The 13,519-nt window shown below is 33.1% G+C and overlaps 1 long non-coding RNA gene across 1 annotated transcript; it reads right to left on the bottom strand.

The window, feature by feature from the left end:
- Window positions 1-6,396: 6,396 nt before the first annotated feature.
- LOC121222211 (uncharacterized) lies at window positions 6,397-9,434 on the bottom strand. The gene is made up of 3 exons (XR_005919335.1): window positions 9,099-9,434; window positions 8,617-8,701; window positions 6,397-6,739 (listed from the first exon to the last, which is right to left on the bottom strand). It is a non-coding gene; the product is annotated as an uncharacterized lncRNA (long non-coding RNA).
- Window positions 9,435-13,519: the final 4,085 nt, after the last annotated feature.

Genomic DNA, 13,519 nt, shown 5'->3' with positions numbered 1-13,519 from the left:
ACGTTTTGATTCCTGCGCTTTAAACTAAGATAACCCTAACACACCTATCATTTTAGTAAAAAGAAAAAACCTAATCTAAGGGAGACTCTGCGCCGTTCCGCGTACCAAAGGCAGGCGAATAGTCTCCGATTTCGACCTGCTCTCCGATGACGACGAAAGAGGCCGAAATCCTATCGCCAGGTACGCTTTCCTCTTTTCTTTATCATTTTCTCGTCTAAAAATCTAATGATTGAATGCAGAAAAGAAAAAGAAAACTGAAATCAAAACAGGAGGAAAACTGGGGAAATAACATTTTTCTCTGATTTTTGTATTCGTAATGAAAATCGAATGTGTGTGTAACCTTACAAAATTTGGAAAATGGCTTTATAGTCGAAGATAAAAAATGAATCCAAAATACAACCAATATCCTTTTTTCTTTTTTCTTTGTTGTCGTTTTCTGCTTGTTTTTTTGTTTGTCTGCTTGTGTGCAGGTACGGAGGAGTCTAGCTAGTGATACGGAGGCCAACGTGGTGAGGAGGCGCTGCATGTGTGGGGAGTGGCTTAGCACGCGCGGAGGGTGGCCTCGGTGGCTGCGGCGCTGGTGAAAACCCTAGAAGCCTGTGCTCCACTAATTTGGGCCGAGTTTTGGGCCTGGGAGATCCGGGTTTAGAAAGCTGTGTTTAGGGTCTGTTAAATTTGGGTAGTTTAGGTTAAAACAGTTTGGGTCATATTGTAGTTGGGTCTTGGGCTAAACGGGTTAGTTATTATTGGGCTGGATGTAAATGGACCTTAAAAATGGACTTTTAATTTTTATTTGTTTTTTGTATTTATTATTTAATTTGGGCCGGGCAAATTTGGGTTATTACAATAAGCGTAATTGTATTTTGATTAGGCGAAAGAGCCTGAAATCAACTTTCCCCAGCGGAATAGGTCTCGATTAGACATAGTTTTCGGAGTGGTAAGCATTCATATCTATTTTGGGGACTATCATTTTGATAGTTGTATGTTATTTAGAAGGAATATTTTGGTGTATAATTTGTATACTTATTGGTTAATTGTAGGATCTGTGGGTTTTCGTTAGAGAGTGCATGAAAATCATACCAAAACTCATTTATAACTCGATTGTATTGTGAAACTGGGTTGCTTTTCAAAACTGCCCAGTGCCACACGACCGTGTGTATTCTTGTAGGCCGTGTGAAGCACATGACATTGTGAGATTCTTACAGACAGTGTGGACCACACGATAAGGGCCCGATTAGGGGTTGTGTAAGGGACTTGGTATTTGGGTCCGAAGACATTGTAAGGCTAAAAAATCGTATGTCTTGGTACGTAAGCTTGTATGAGTAGCTTTAAAAGCATGGTAATTGGACCAAACTATAAATAAACTGTAGGATATGTAATGATTAATATAAATTATGTATGTAAACATGCCATGTGACATATGTTATATGTAAATATGCTATCTGTTTATGAGTATGATATGTATATGTTTGGTTATATTTTGATGGAGGAAGTGTCGGTCGCAGATCTATCACCTTACATGAGATTCATGAACTCATGCCTATGAGCATCCACATAACTCACCCCCACATACTTCCCCTATAAGGAAGTCTTAAAAAAGTCCCAGTTCAAACGATTCGGCTGAGTACCCTCCTCAACCGATAACCACCACTGATATGCCTTGTCGCGAAGTAAGGAGATTGCACCCTTAAATTTCTGCTTAGGAGTACATTCAATATCCTTCATGATCCTCTCAGTGGCAACTCCAGTGACACCCCTAAACAGCTCAGCACCATTGGACTAAAGTTGTTCAGTTACCAACCCATGGCCCTCAGATCCAGAATGGGGTCCAGGGACCCTCTTCAACACCCTCAACATGGCTTAAGATAGTGCATTGTCCCCAGCCAAATGGCTTTAAGACCCAGTCTCAGTAGCAGGTGAAATCGGTGTCTCACTCGTATCTAAATTTGGCATACTACCTAGAAAGAAAGACTCAGCTCGAGCCCTCTATGGCCTCTACCACTCCCACGAATACCACGGCTGCGAATTCCACGAGCGCTCATCATAAATTTCAAATTTTATCTACATTATAAAATTTTATGCATCAGTTTCAGTATTTATTAGCAGATATTTTATGCGGAAATTATCAGAAGTTCAGAAGTATTTCAGAGATTTTAGTCTCTACCTAGCTTAGTATAGTTTTCAGAAAGTGCTAACTACAGTGTTTTCAAAGTATTCTATCTAAGTTCAGAAATACTTATAGGATCGACGCCAGAGTCTCGGTGTACCACATGTTTTCTCAAAATTATCCAAATTATTTGAAAATCAATTCTTTTTTAAATACAATTTTGGAACCCAAAATTTTAAGGCTTGAGTTTTGCAACCTTGCTCTGATACCACTAAATGTAACACCCTAAACTCGGCCTAGACGCTATGGCCAAATTTTGAGATGTCACAAAGAGGGGTTTCAAAAACAAAGTCGATGCGATAAATCATTCCAGCTTTATAACTTATATTCACTTATATCTATTGTCAAAAACGTTATCTAATTATTTAATTTTTCCAAAACGTGATTTACAGCAGAAGTTATAGAAAACGTTATCTTTTTAAAAATTCCATTCATAATTTTAGAAAACCTTTGTTTTCCTAAAAACCATGGTTTTAGATATACGTCACAAATAAAATGCTAAAACGAAAATCCAAATCCCAAAATAAAATTAAACAGTCCTGAGAGTCCATAAATTACAAAACTCTCAAAAAATAATCCTTAATTGAATAAAATAAAAACCATGAGCTTATTTAGTTACAAACTCGTGATCACCGTGAGGCTCCGTCACACCGATCTGCCTAAGTCTGTGGATTACCTAAACAGAACAGACAATAAATGTGAGTTTTTGTAAACTCAGTGTGTAACCCAACAGAAATGGACATGCAATACATTCAGAAATCTCATATACAATCAGATAGAAATTTGGACTTATGTCCACTTCAGATACATATAACATAATTAGATAAACAGTACATATATGTAGAATCCTACCCCTATCCTCTACACACTATCTCCCACCATCCCATCACACCATGTGGGGTTATAAACACCCACCCATCTCTACACACTATATAGTGTCGATGCGACACATTACAGATAATATGCAGTCAAGCTGTCAAAATATAGGCTAAGTGTCGTTGTACAAATCACTTCCTCTACATATGCAAAACCCACCCCAGTCACATATACAAATATAATGATACAGTAATCCCATGCATAACATACTTATATACAGATGTCATATATATAATTAATAGAATAATCAGACATGCATAACAGTGTCCTACTTAGAGCAGAATATCAGATCACTAAATTTTAGGGTTTGGTTGGCCATTCCCGACCCTACGATAGGCCTATAGTCGATCGGAACGACCCATGTGACCCTAGGGAAAAATTTAGAATTATGGGCCCACATGACCGTGTGGCATGCTCGTATGGGCTCACACGCCCAACTCGGCCTAACCCGTGTGGCCCATACGGCCACACTTACACTATCACACAACTATGTCTTGCGCACGATCATGTCCTCCTCAAAGACACGAGCGTGTCCCGCACACGGCCAACCACACGGACAGGCACACACCCATGTGGCTTCGACAGAAAGGTTTTTCAACTTTCGCCGAAGCTCAATTTTCTATGTTTTAGGAACACACCTAGTACGATTTTAGAGCACTTGCAATCCCAAGACCACCAATACCTAACAATTCGGTTAAAAACACTAAATCAACACAAAAACATTTTATAGCACTAAGATCCCTAATTCATCGAAGTGCTCACCTTTGACGAAATATGCTTCTCAAACCAAATTTGTCAACGAAACGATCGTTTCCAGTACCACTCCTACATAACCAGCCAAACCCAAACATTAAACTTCATACTGATGAAAATTGCAATCTAATACCCACACAGGAAAACCTTAATGCACCACGAAAAAGAAAGGGTACTTACAAAAAACCTTACTGCAGCACATCAACTCCCTTACCACTCAAACCAGTAGGCTCATTCTGATATAGATTAGCAGATAGTTTTATACAAGCCCACTTAACAAGTGTAAGGCTTGGATCTAAAATAACAAAGTTTTGCCAAAAGTTGGAATTGAACCCAAGACCTCACACACACCTCCAGAACACTTAACCATTGAAGCAAATACTAATTTGTGTTAGAATTTTACAGATACAGAAATAAATAAATCAGGGCGTTACAACTGGTTTCCATTAGACACAATTTTTGGAGTGGTAAGTACTGATCTCTGTTTTGGGGACTATTATTTTGATAGTTGTATGTTATTTAGGAGGAATATTTTGGTGTATAATTTGTATATTTATTTGTTAATAGTAGGTTTTGTGGGTTCCCGTTAGAGTGTTTAATCAACTATGCAATCAGATGTATTAAAATCATCCCAAAACTCATCTGTAACTCAAGTATATTGTGAAATTAGGTTATTTTTCGAAACTGCCCAGCGTCACACGGTTATGTATGCAAGCCATGTGACTGGCCGTGTGATGGACCATGTGCTAGGCCATTTGTATTCTTGCCGGCCGTGTGTTTGGGCCATATGGAATTCTTATAGACCATGTGGTAGATCGCGTCGTGCCTTTTGGCCAATTTTTGGGCTCGATATTTTGGTCCAAACACATCATAAGGGTCGAAAACCGTAAGTCTTTGTACGTAAGTTTGTATGAGTAGCTTTAAAAGCATAGTAACTAGGCCAAACTATAAATAAACTATATGTTATGTAATGATTAATATAAATTATGTATGTAAACATGCCATGTGACATATGCTATATTTAAATATGTTGCCTGTTTATGAGTATGATATGTATATGTTTCGGTTGGGTTATATTAAGATGGATGAAGTATATATCGTAGTTCATACTACAAATACGACGGCTATGCCGTAATATTATATGTATGGTAGCTCAGCTGCAAATATATGTGAGTGGCACACTGCCACATATTGGTGTGATTGGATGGATGGACTCTTATGGTTCTATATGGTGTGATTGGTGGGGTGTAAATGGTGTGTAACGGATGGGGGTAGGATATTATATGTTATGACTATGATTCGGTCTGATATGTTTGGCATGATTTGTTATGGATCGATAAGTTGTGATTTATATGAATTTCTGATTCAATGTGAAATATGTGAAAGATAAGCTATGTGATATTCTATTTAATGTAATCTGATATGTACTGAGAGTGTGGGCCAAATCACACATTAGGCTTAAAGCTCACGTTTTTGTTTGATTTTTTTCAGGTAACCCTCCGAATTAGGTTTGGATGGCAACTTGGAGCTCAGAATTTCACGTTTCTAAAACTAAGTATATTTTGTTGTTCTGTTTATTCAATTTGGACATTATAGGCGTTTTTGTTTGGGTTTGTTAATTTTGGACATTATATGATTTGTTTAGAATGTTAGGATTGTAAGGGTTTTTGTCACGCTAAAGCTTTAACTGGTTAATGACTCTTAACTTAAGATAACAAAAATAAATTCCGATTCCTCAAACAATGAGTCTTAAGTTTTTCTTGTAACACCCCTAACTTGTCTCTATTGTCGAATTAGGGTTACGGTGCATTATTATACAACCGAAAACATTTGAACATTTTATCATTAATTCACTCACATCATAATCCATTCATACACATACATATTTTCCCTAAATCAAATAAGGACACATGACCGTGTAACTTTCAAATAGGGACACATGGCCGTGTCCCAGCCCGTGTCCTCACACGTGTAACTCTCTGAGTAGGGTCAAATTCCTGTGTGTCAGGCCGTGTCACTCGCCTGTGTGCCAGGTCGTGTCACACGCTCATATGCCAGGCCGTGTGCTGAGCCATGTCACTCTCTGACTTTAACCCTAAAAAATCCTCAGATGACACACGACTGTGTCGCCAGCCTGTGTGCCTTACACGATTAGGTCACACACCCATGTCTCAGGCCGTGTGAACCCAAAATTTACCTAAAATCAAATCATTTCATGCATAAACATTCAATCCATTTGTGCACACTTTAAAAAACACCTAAACATCATCTAAACATACATCATAATGCTATTTAAAGATCCTAGCAACACAACATGCCATTCAACGGCACCACAATTATAACAACACAACATTTACCAAAACAGTGAATATTACCTAATTCCTTGCATAAAGACCTCATTCTGTTATGTGCCTAAAACACAACATAATTGACCATTTTCAAGTCAACATCTTGTACCAAAATGCCATACATATCAATTAGCAAAAAGTGACCAAAAGGACTTACCTAATCAAGCATTAGTCCATCAACCATACTTAAACATCAAGGCAAAAACAAACCATATTATCATTTACATATTAATCAAAGCACCATTATAAACCACCTTATACATGTTCATATTGCATTTTCCAAACATAATAACCTAGTTCAAATATGAAATAAAATATGTCACAAGTAACCATTTTCAAACCATCATCAACAATCACTTTAAAGTAACCAAAATCTCATAACTTGGTAAGGTATCAAGGTGTACCAAACCAACATAGCTTACCAAAGCTTATACATACCAAAGCACCATTAACACATGCACCATGATACCACTACAAATCACCCTATAAATGTCATTATAAACCTTAGCCAAATTACTAAAAAACTACTGAATTGTCCACTGGATAGTGTAATAGATCTCCGACGAAACTTCCAATCAATCGTGCTTCCAATAATCTGTAAAATAAAGGAAAAATAACTACGTAAGCAATGAATGCTTAGTATAAACCTTTTCTTACCATTTCAATTATGAACCTTATAGAATAAGCATAAACCTTTTACCAATGCCATAAACCCAATAAAAGCCTATATAACACCATCAAACTCACAAGTTATTATACTTGTTCATGATACATAAGAAATCAACCATGTATAAACATAACATTTAATTCATCATTGTTACCAGACAGTCATGATTCATTCCATTTGCCTACTTATCGTTTCCAATACCATGAGTTTAATATAAGTCTATTCAAGCATCATCAAGCTCACATGTTAGTAGATTCATTGACAATCATATCAACTTATTTATAACATAAATAGATTTCATAAGATACATTACACAAGCATAAACCTTTTCATATAGTTATGAACCTTTCCATTAATTCACTTACCGTTCCATTCCTTTTCTTACCCGTTGAACCATCTAGAACTACATCAGATACTTAGGAAAGTTCACACAAAGTGTGCCTTTACATATAACCGTAACCTTTCCTTTACATCATTGTTCACACGAGCTGTGGGTCGGAATGTGAGCTACACGATGCTGCTCACACAAGCTGTGGAGAATCCACAAGAAATGTAGGACCTCAGCCATTGGTAAGACATTCAAGACCAACAACTGAGACATGAAATCCCTAATGACATGTCATTTGTATCATAAAAATTCTTAAGGTTTAATCGGGACTCAATATCCGTCAATTCATCATACTGTGGATACATTCACATATATATTGATTCACTTAGAATAAAACCAAAATAGTAAACATTTAATTTAATTAACATTATAATGATTACAGTTCATACGAACTTACATGACTGAATTGTAGCAATGACTAAGTATAGGGGCTATTTGGTAATTTTCTCTTCCCTTTGATTTTTCACTCGTTCTTGATCTAAAATAATAATTTCATTCAATTCACTAATTCTAACAGAAAAGTCAATTCATTTATACAATTAAGTTCTTTTTGACATTTTTACAAAATTGCCCCTAACATTTTACTTTTAAACAATTTAGTCCCTAAGCCCAAAACATGCAAATTAACCATTTTTATTAAATTTCATGTGTATCCAAATTTTTTGGAACCCTATTACAGCCCATACCTCATTTTCTTAATCAAATTTTTACGACCTTAATAACACTCCGTAAATATCTAATAAAATATTTACGACTCAATTTATAGAAATGAGGTCCCGATACCTAATTTTCTAAAATCACTTGACTTTAGGGTCATACCACTTAAACCTAATTATTCATTCAAATAGTATAAAGTGCCTATTCAAAATTTATTTTAATACCATATTTGACTCGTAAATATTACGAACTTACTCGTCGAATTTGTGGCCCCGAAATCACTGTTTTCGACACCACTAATAAACGGGCTGTTACAACTCTCCCCCATTTACAAAAGTTTCATCCTCGAAATTTCTCACCTTATAATAACTATTTAGATCAAGTTTTTCCTGCCCAACCTTAGATACTTAATACTATATCTTGAGTTATAGACATAACAATTACCTTAGAATAAACTTTGAAATTTCACGTTTAAGTCCTAAATACCAGTATCTTTGTCTCAAGCCATTATACATTTTCGTGGCTGTCTAATGCAACGCAAATAAACAATGCCATGAACTTCATACAAGATGTTCTATCAAATCTCAGAATTGTTTAGTGCACCAATTCGAATATTTCTCTTAGCATATCAAAATTCTCTAAAGATTTAACGGTTTAACCCTAGACTTCATAATACTCAAACAATCATAATTCAAGATCGTCTGAATAAAACATTACTATAAACAATAAATTCTTCTCTGATTGAGGTTGAAGTAGATACCTGACTTGACTGAACAAATTTGTTGCTTTCCTGTAATAGCTTCACCATTAGTAGTACAATTACCGAGAAATTCCTATTAAATCACCTATCGAAACATAACCAAAAAAAATCCAGATCATCAAGTTCCAAATACATTTGATAATTCATAATGTTTAGCTAAAATTCATAATTTTCATAACAGACTCTCAACTGATAAACATTTCATTTCATGAAAAGCTTCAAACAGTATCATTTAAATACAAGTGTGATAGCTGCTACTATCTAGACAAATTTAACCCATAATAACACTTCCCAATTATCTCTAATCTCGTGTTATTACACATGGGACCGTGCGATGTGGGTTCGCACATCACTATATAGGCGAACCTTTATCGTATAAACACGTGTTAAGTCTAGAGTGGGGTACATATTGGCATGCATTAAACCTACCTAAGATATCACATCAATGAACAGTACTATATCATAGAAATATACAATCTTACCGTCTAAAGAAGATAGAGGAAAACACTCAACAAGAAGGTGGTAGGAGATGATGGGATGAGGACTGTACAATGCTTGAGAGGAAATCATCAAAGACTGCTAAACAAGATGCTGAACTAATGGAAAATAAGGTCAGTTTTTTATCTATTAATTTGGGTTTTAAACATTTTGATTATGTTTTCAATATTTTGAAGAGAAAGATCTGAAATTTCTACTTGATGTTTATTTTGTTGTTCATGAATCTGCAGCTACTAGAACTTGAGAACCAGCTGAAAGAAGAGACCAAATTAAGGAACATAGCAGAGAAGAGGTTCAAGTTTTTGAAGAAGACGATTGGATCCCTCAAAAGAAACTGTCAAAGAAAGAAGTAGAGAAAAGTGGCGATCAAAGAAATTAGAAAAGAGAAATAAAAGAAAAAGAAAGTCAAAACTAAAAAATACTTACCATGTGGAATATTGAGAAAATTAGTTGCAAAAAAAGAAAAAATCCACTTCAAACAACCTATCAAAATTCAAATCGGAATCAAAATATTTGATTTGAGTAATTAAATTAAAAAATTAATAGTTAAGTGATTAAAATAAAATAAAATAAAATAAATAGTTTAGTAACCTTTTTTTACTTTTCCCAACAACTATTTGAAATATTTATATTAATTATGTTTTATTTTATGTATAGTTGTTTTAAAAGATATGCATTAAATATTTTTTTTTGAAATTAAAATTAAAAATAAAAATAAAAATAAAATTCATTATTTATTATTTTATTATTTCAACACAAATACATTAAATAAATAGTGATTAAATGTTTACATTTTAAATATTGTTATAGTTTAAATTTGAGTTAAAATTAAGTTTTTTTGTCCCCACATCCATCCTTAATAAATTAACTAAAAGGAAAAATGTAATATGGGAAATAACTAAAACATTATAAAGATATCGAATATGAAACACTAATATTTTAAACTTACATAATAATACTAGAATGTTTCGCCTGCTTTTACTCCGCTTCAATTTTTTAATTATACTTATAATTATTTATTAAAATAATTCATATAGACTAAAATTTAAAATTTAGATAAGTAAAGGGATCAATACTAAAATTTTATCATTATTTTATATGGCAAAAAAGAAAGAAAAAGGCACATGTTTTTTTATATAAATTATTAATGAAATTGAAAATTATATTTTAAATTTGAGCGTAATATAAAGAACAAAATTGAAGATTAACATTTTTAAAAATTGAAAAATAGAGATCGACTTTAAAAATAAAATGGGAGTCGCCACCGATCTTTTATTAAGGTGTGACCGGTTCACCATTAAAAATGATTTTGGTCTGCGAAATTTGAGAAAATAAGTTTGGGAGTCGGTTACGTACGAGGAAGGGTTAGCACCCTCGTAACGCCCAAAATTGGTACCGAATTGATTGTTTAATGTCTTAGTGTCGAAACTTTGAAAAGATTTTAAAATACAATCCTATGAAATAAAAACCTAAATAATTGAATGAGATAATAAGACGTATCTATTTCAAATAAATAAATTGTCACACTCAGTGAGTTAGAGTGCAGCGGTTCAATTTTTGAAGTTAGATTAGTCTTCTTTAAATTTTAAAAATTCATATATTTTGAGAATGATATTTGATTGTCTAGGTTAATCGAGAAATCAGAACCCAGTAAGTTAGGGCTCAATTCCTTAAAATTTCTAAACACCAAATATTGCCTTCATTTTGAAATCAAGATAACAAAATGTCACATCCAGTAAGTTAGGATCCAACATCTTGAAATCTCACATGCTTTATTTTGAAATTGTATGGTTTTAACAAAAAAAAAACACTTGGCTATATAAATTTATCGAGAAGAATTGAAGCTCAGTAAGTTAGGCCACAATTCTCTCGAGGATCGTGAACACCGAGTATTGTAATATCTAGGAAAAGGATTTCAAAATTTAAACAATATTAAACGCAATCTTTTGAGCGAATAAAGCGCAGTGGAATAATGTACAATACTAAGCGATGATTTGTAAACAAGAATGCATTCTAATGAACTACGAATAATTAGCAAATACAAATAAGTAATACAATACACCTAAGAACAATAATCTCACATCCTATATTATATTAACATTCAAAGGCTAATGACTCTTAAGTCAATCAAAGCACCAAATAAATTAGCATTCATAAAATTGTACAAATTTAAAAAAAAAATAACCTAAGAAGTATTATAATTAAATTAAATTTAACAGAAATAATATATACATATATGAAAGTTTGAAATAACTGAAAATCATAGTTAAAAATAAATAAATACCAAATGAAATAATGGTATCCAAATAAATTTGAAAGTAAATATTATAATAGAAGAAGATAATATACATCCATTAATTTAAATAAGTAATATCTGTGGGGAAAAAAATCAAAATGGATAATAACATATAATAATATATATAAAAAATAAAATAAGTGAAATATAACCAAGTAGGTTTTTTAAAATGAAATAAATTACATATATGAAAGGAAAATGTTGGTTTAAAAACATATAAATACATTTAAAAGACAACTTTAAGATCAATAATGATAATAATAAGAAATCAATTATATGTATGTGAGATAAAAATAATTTTAATAAAAGATATATATAGATAAAAATATTATACAGGAATGACTTTTAAGAAGTATAAATATATGAACATATTTAAAAGAAAGCTTAACATTAATAATTAATAAATCAATAATAAATAGACTAAACATAATTTAATATAAATAATATTACATAAAATTTTTAAAAATGAAACAAAGAAATATATATATATATACACGAACATATCGAAATTACATAAAAAATATATAAAAATATGTTAAAATTAAATAATAATACATAGTAAATTTTAAATAATAATACATGTGAAATTCAGAATAATATAAGAAAAAAAGTCATTAAATTAAATTTAAGGTTGAATGTATAAAATAAAATAATACACGTTTAAAGAAAAAAAATAAAAAAAATAAAAACATTAAGATGAATTAATAAGGATTAAATTAGAAATTAAACAGAATTAAAGGGAAAATATCGAAAGTAGAATAAAATAGCAGGTCAAAGCATGACGTGCGGATAACATGGGGACCAAATGGGAAATATTTCCCGTACCCCAAAACGCAGCGCCTTTGCGCGGACCAAATCGGAATGAACACAAAAATGCATGGCCAAATTTAGACGAAATATAAAGATTTATTTGAATGCATCATGAAAAGTGAGGGACTAAGTGCGTAAAAATCCCATTAGGCCCAGAACGCACGGATCCTTCCCTTGGGTCGGGTCACCGCGCGAGTCACAGGCCTTTAAACGGCGCCGTTTCAATGCACTATTTAAACTAAATTTCTGTTAAAAAAACATTTGCATCAACAAAAAAAAAATGAAAAATGAAAATACCTAAACTCTCTACTAGGGTTTTAACCCTAACTTTTGCGCAGCTCGGAGGCTTTGTCAGTCCTCGCCCCACCGTCCTCGCTCGAACTCCGATCACAACGAAGTGAACGGGGACTTAATCGGCGCCACTGCGAAGGTGAATCTCACCCTTCCTTTTTCTTTTATTTACTATCATAAAAGAGCCTTTTTCTTTTATTTAATCGGCGCCACGATATGAAAAAAAAAAAGAAAAGAAAAAGCTCCAAAGAAATCACCTTTAGAAACTGTTTTTCTATTGCTTTTCAGAATTTTTTGATACAATATTTGTGTTTTTTTTTACAGGTTTTTGAAAGGCTCTTTTATAGCCCCCGAAAGAAAAAACAAAAATGAAAAATAATACAAACTTATTTTTCTTTTCTTTTTCTCTGCTTTTCTCTTATTATTTTTTGTGTCTGTTACAGGTACGGTCGTACGGAGGAACGTGGCGTGGAGGAGCGCGTGTGGGAGGCTACTGTTGTGGCGGCTGAGATCTCCTAAGGTTTCTGTGTGCTGCTTTGGTGTTGGGCCGTGGGGCTAGGGTTGGCTAATGGGCATTAGGCTTAGTGGGTAATTTGGGCTAGACATTGGGTTAAAATGATTTGGGCCATGTTGGCCCATGTATTTGGACTGTGAACTTTTAAATTTTAATTTAGTTTATTTTATATATTTTTTTATTTATTTTTTATTTGGGCCGAATAAATTTAAGTTATTACACACATGTTTTTTTATAAATTATTAATGAAATTAAAAATTATATTTTAAATTTGAGCGTAATATAAAGAACAAAATTGAAGATTAACATTTTTATGAAATCTAAATAAAATAAAAATTTAACCGAAAAGGAAATAGAAAAAGCTTGGACAGGTGTGAAAAAGGAAGTCCTTATATAATAAATTATTAATGTATAAATATAAAACTTTATCCTCATCAAAACACCGTTGCCGTGGATCTATTGCTTTATTTGCACGTATTTATGATTGACCATCT

This window comes from Gossypium hirsutum, chromosome D10, assembly GCF_007990345.1.
Source record: "Gossypium hirsutum isolate 1008001.06 chromosome D10, Gossypium_hirsutum_v2.1, whole genome shotgun sequence".
Taxonomy (NCBI): Eukaryota; Viridiplantae; Streptophyta; class Magnoliopsida; order Malvales; family Malvaceae; genus Gossypium; species Gossypium hirsutum.
Note: the sequence above shows the minus strand (reverse complement) of the source record. Positions and strands in the feature narration are given on the sequence as shown.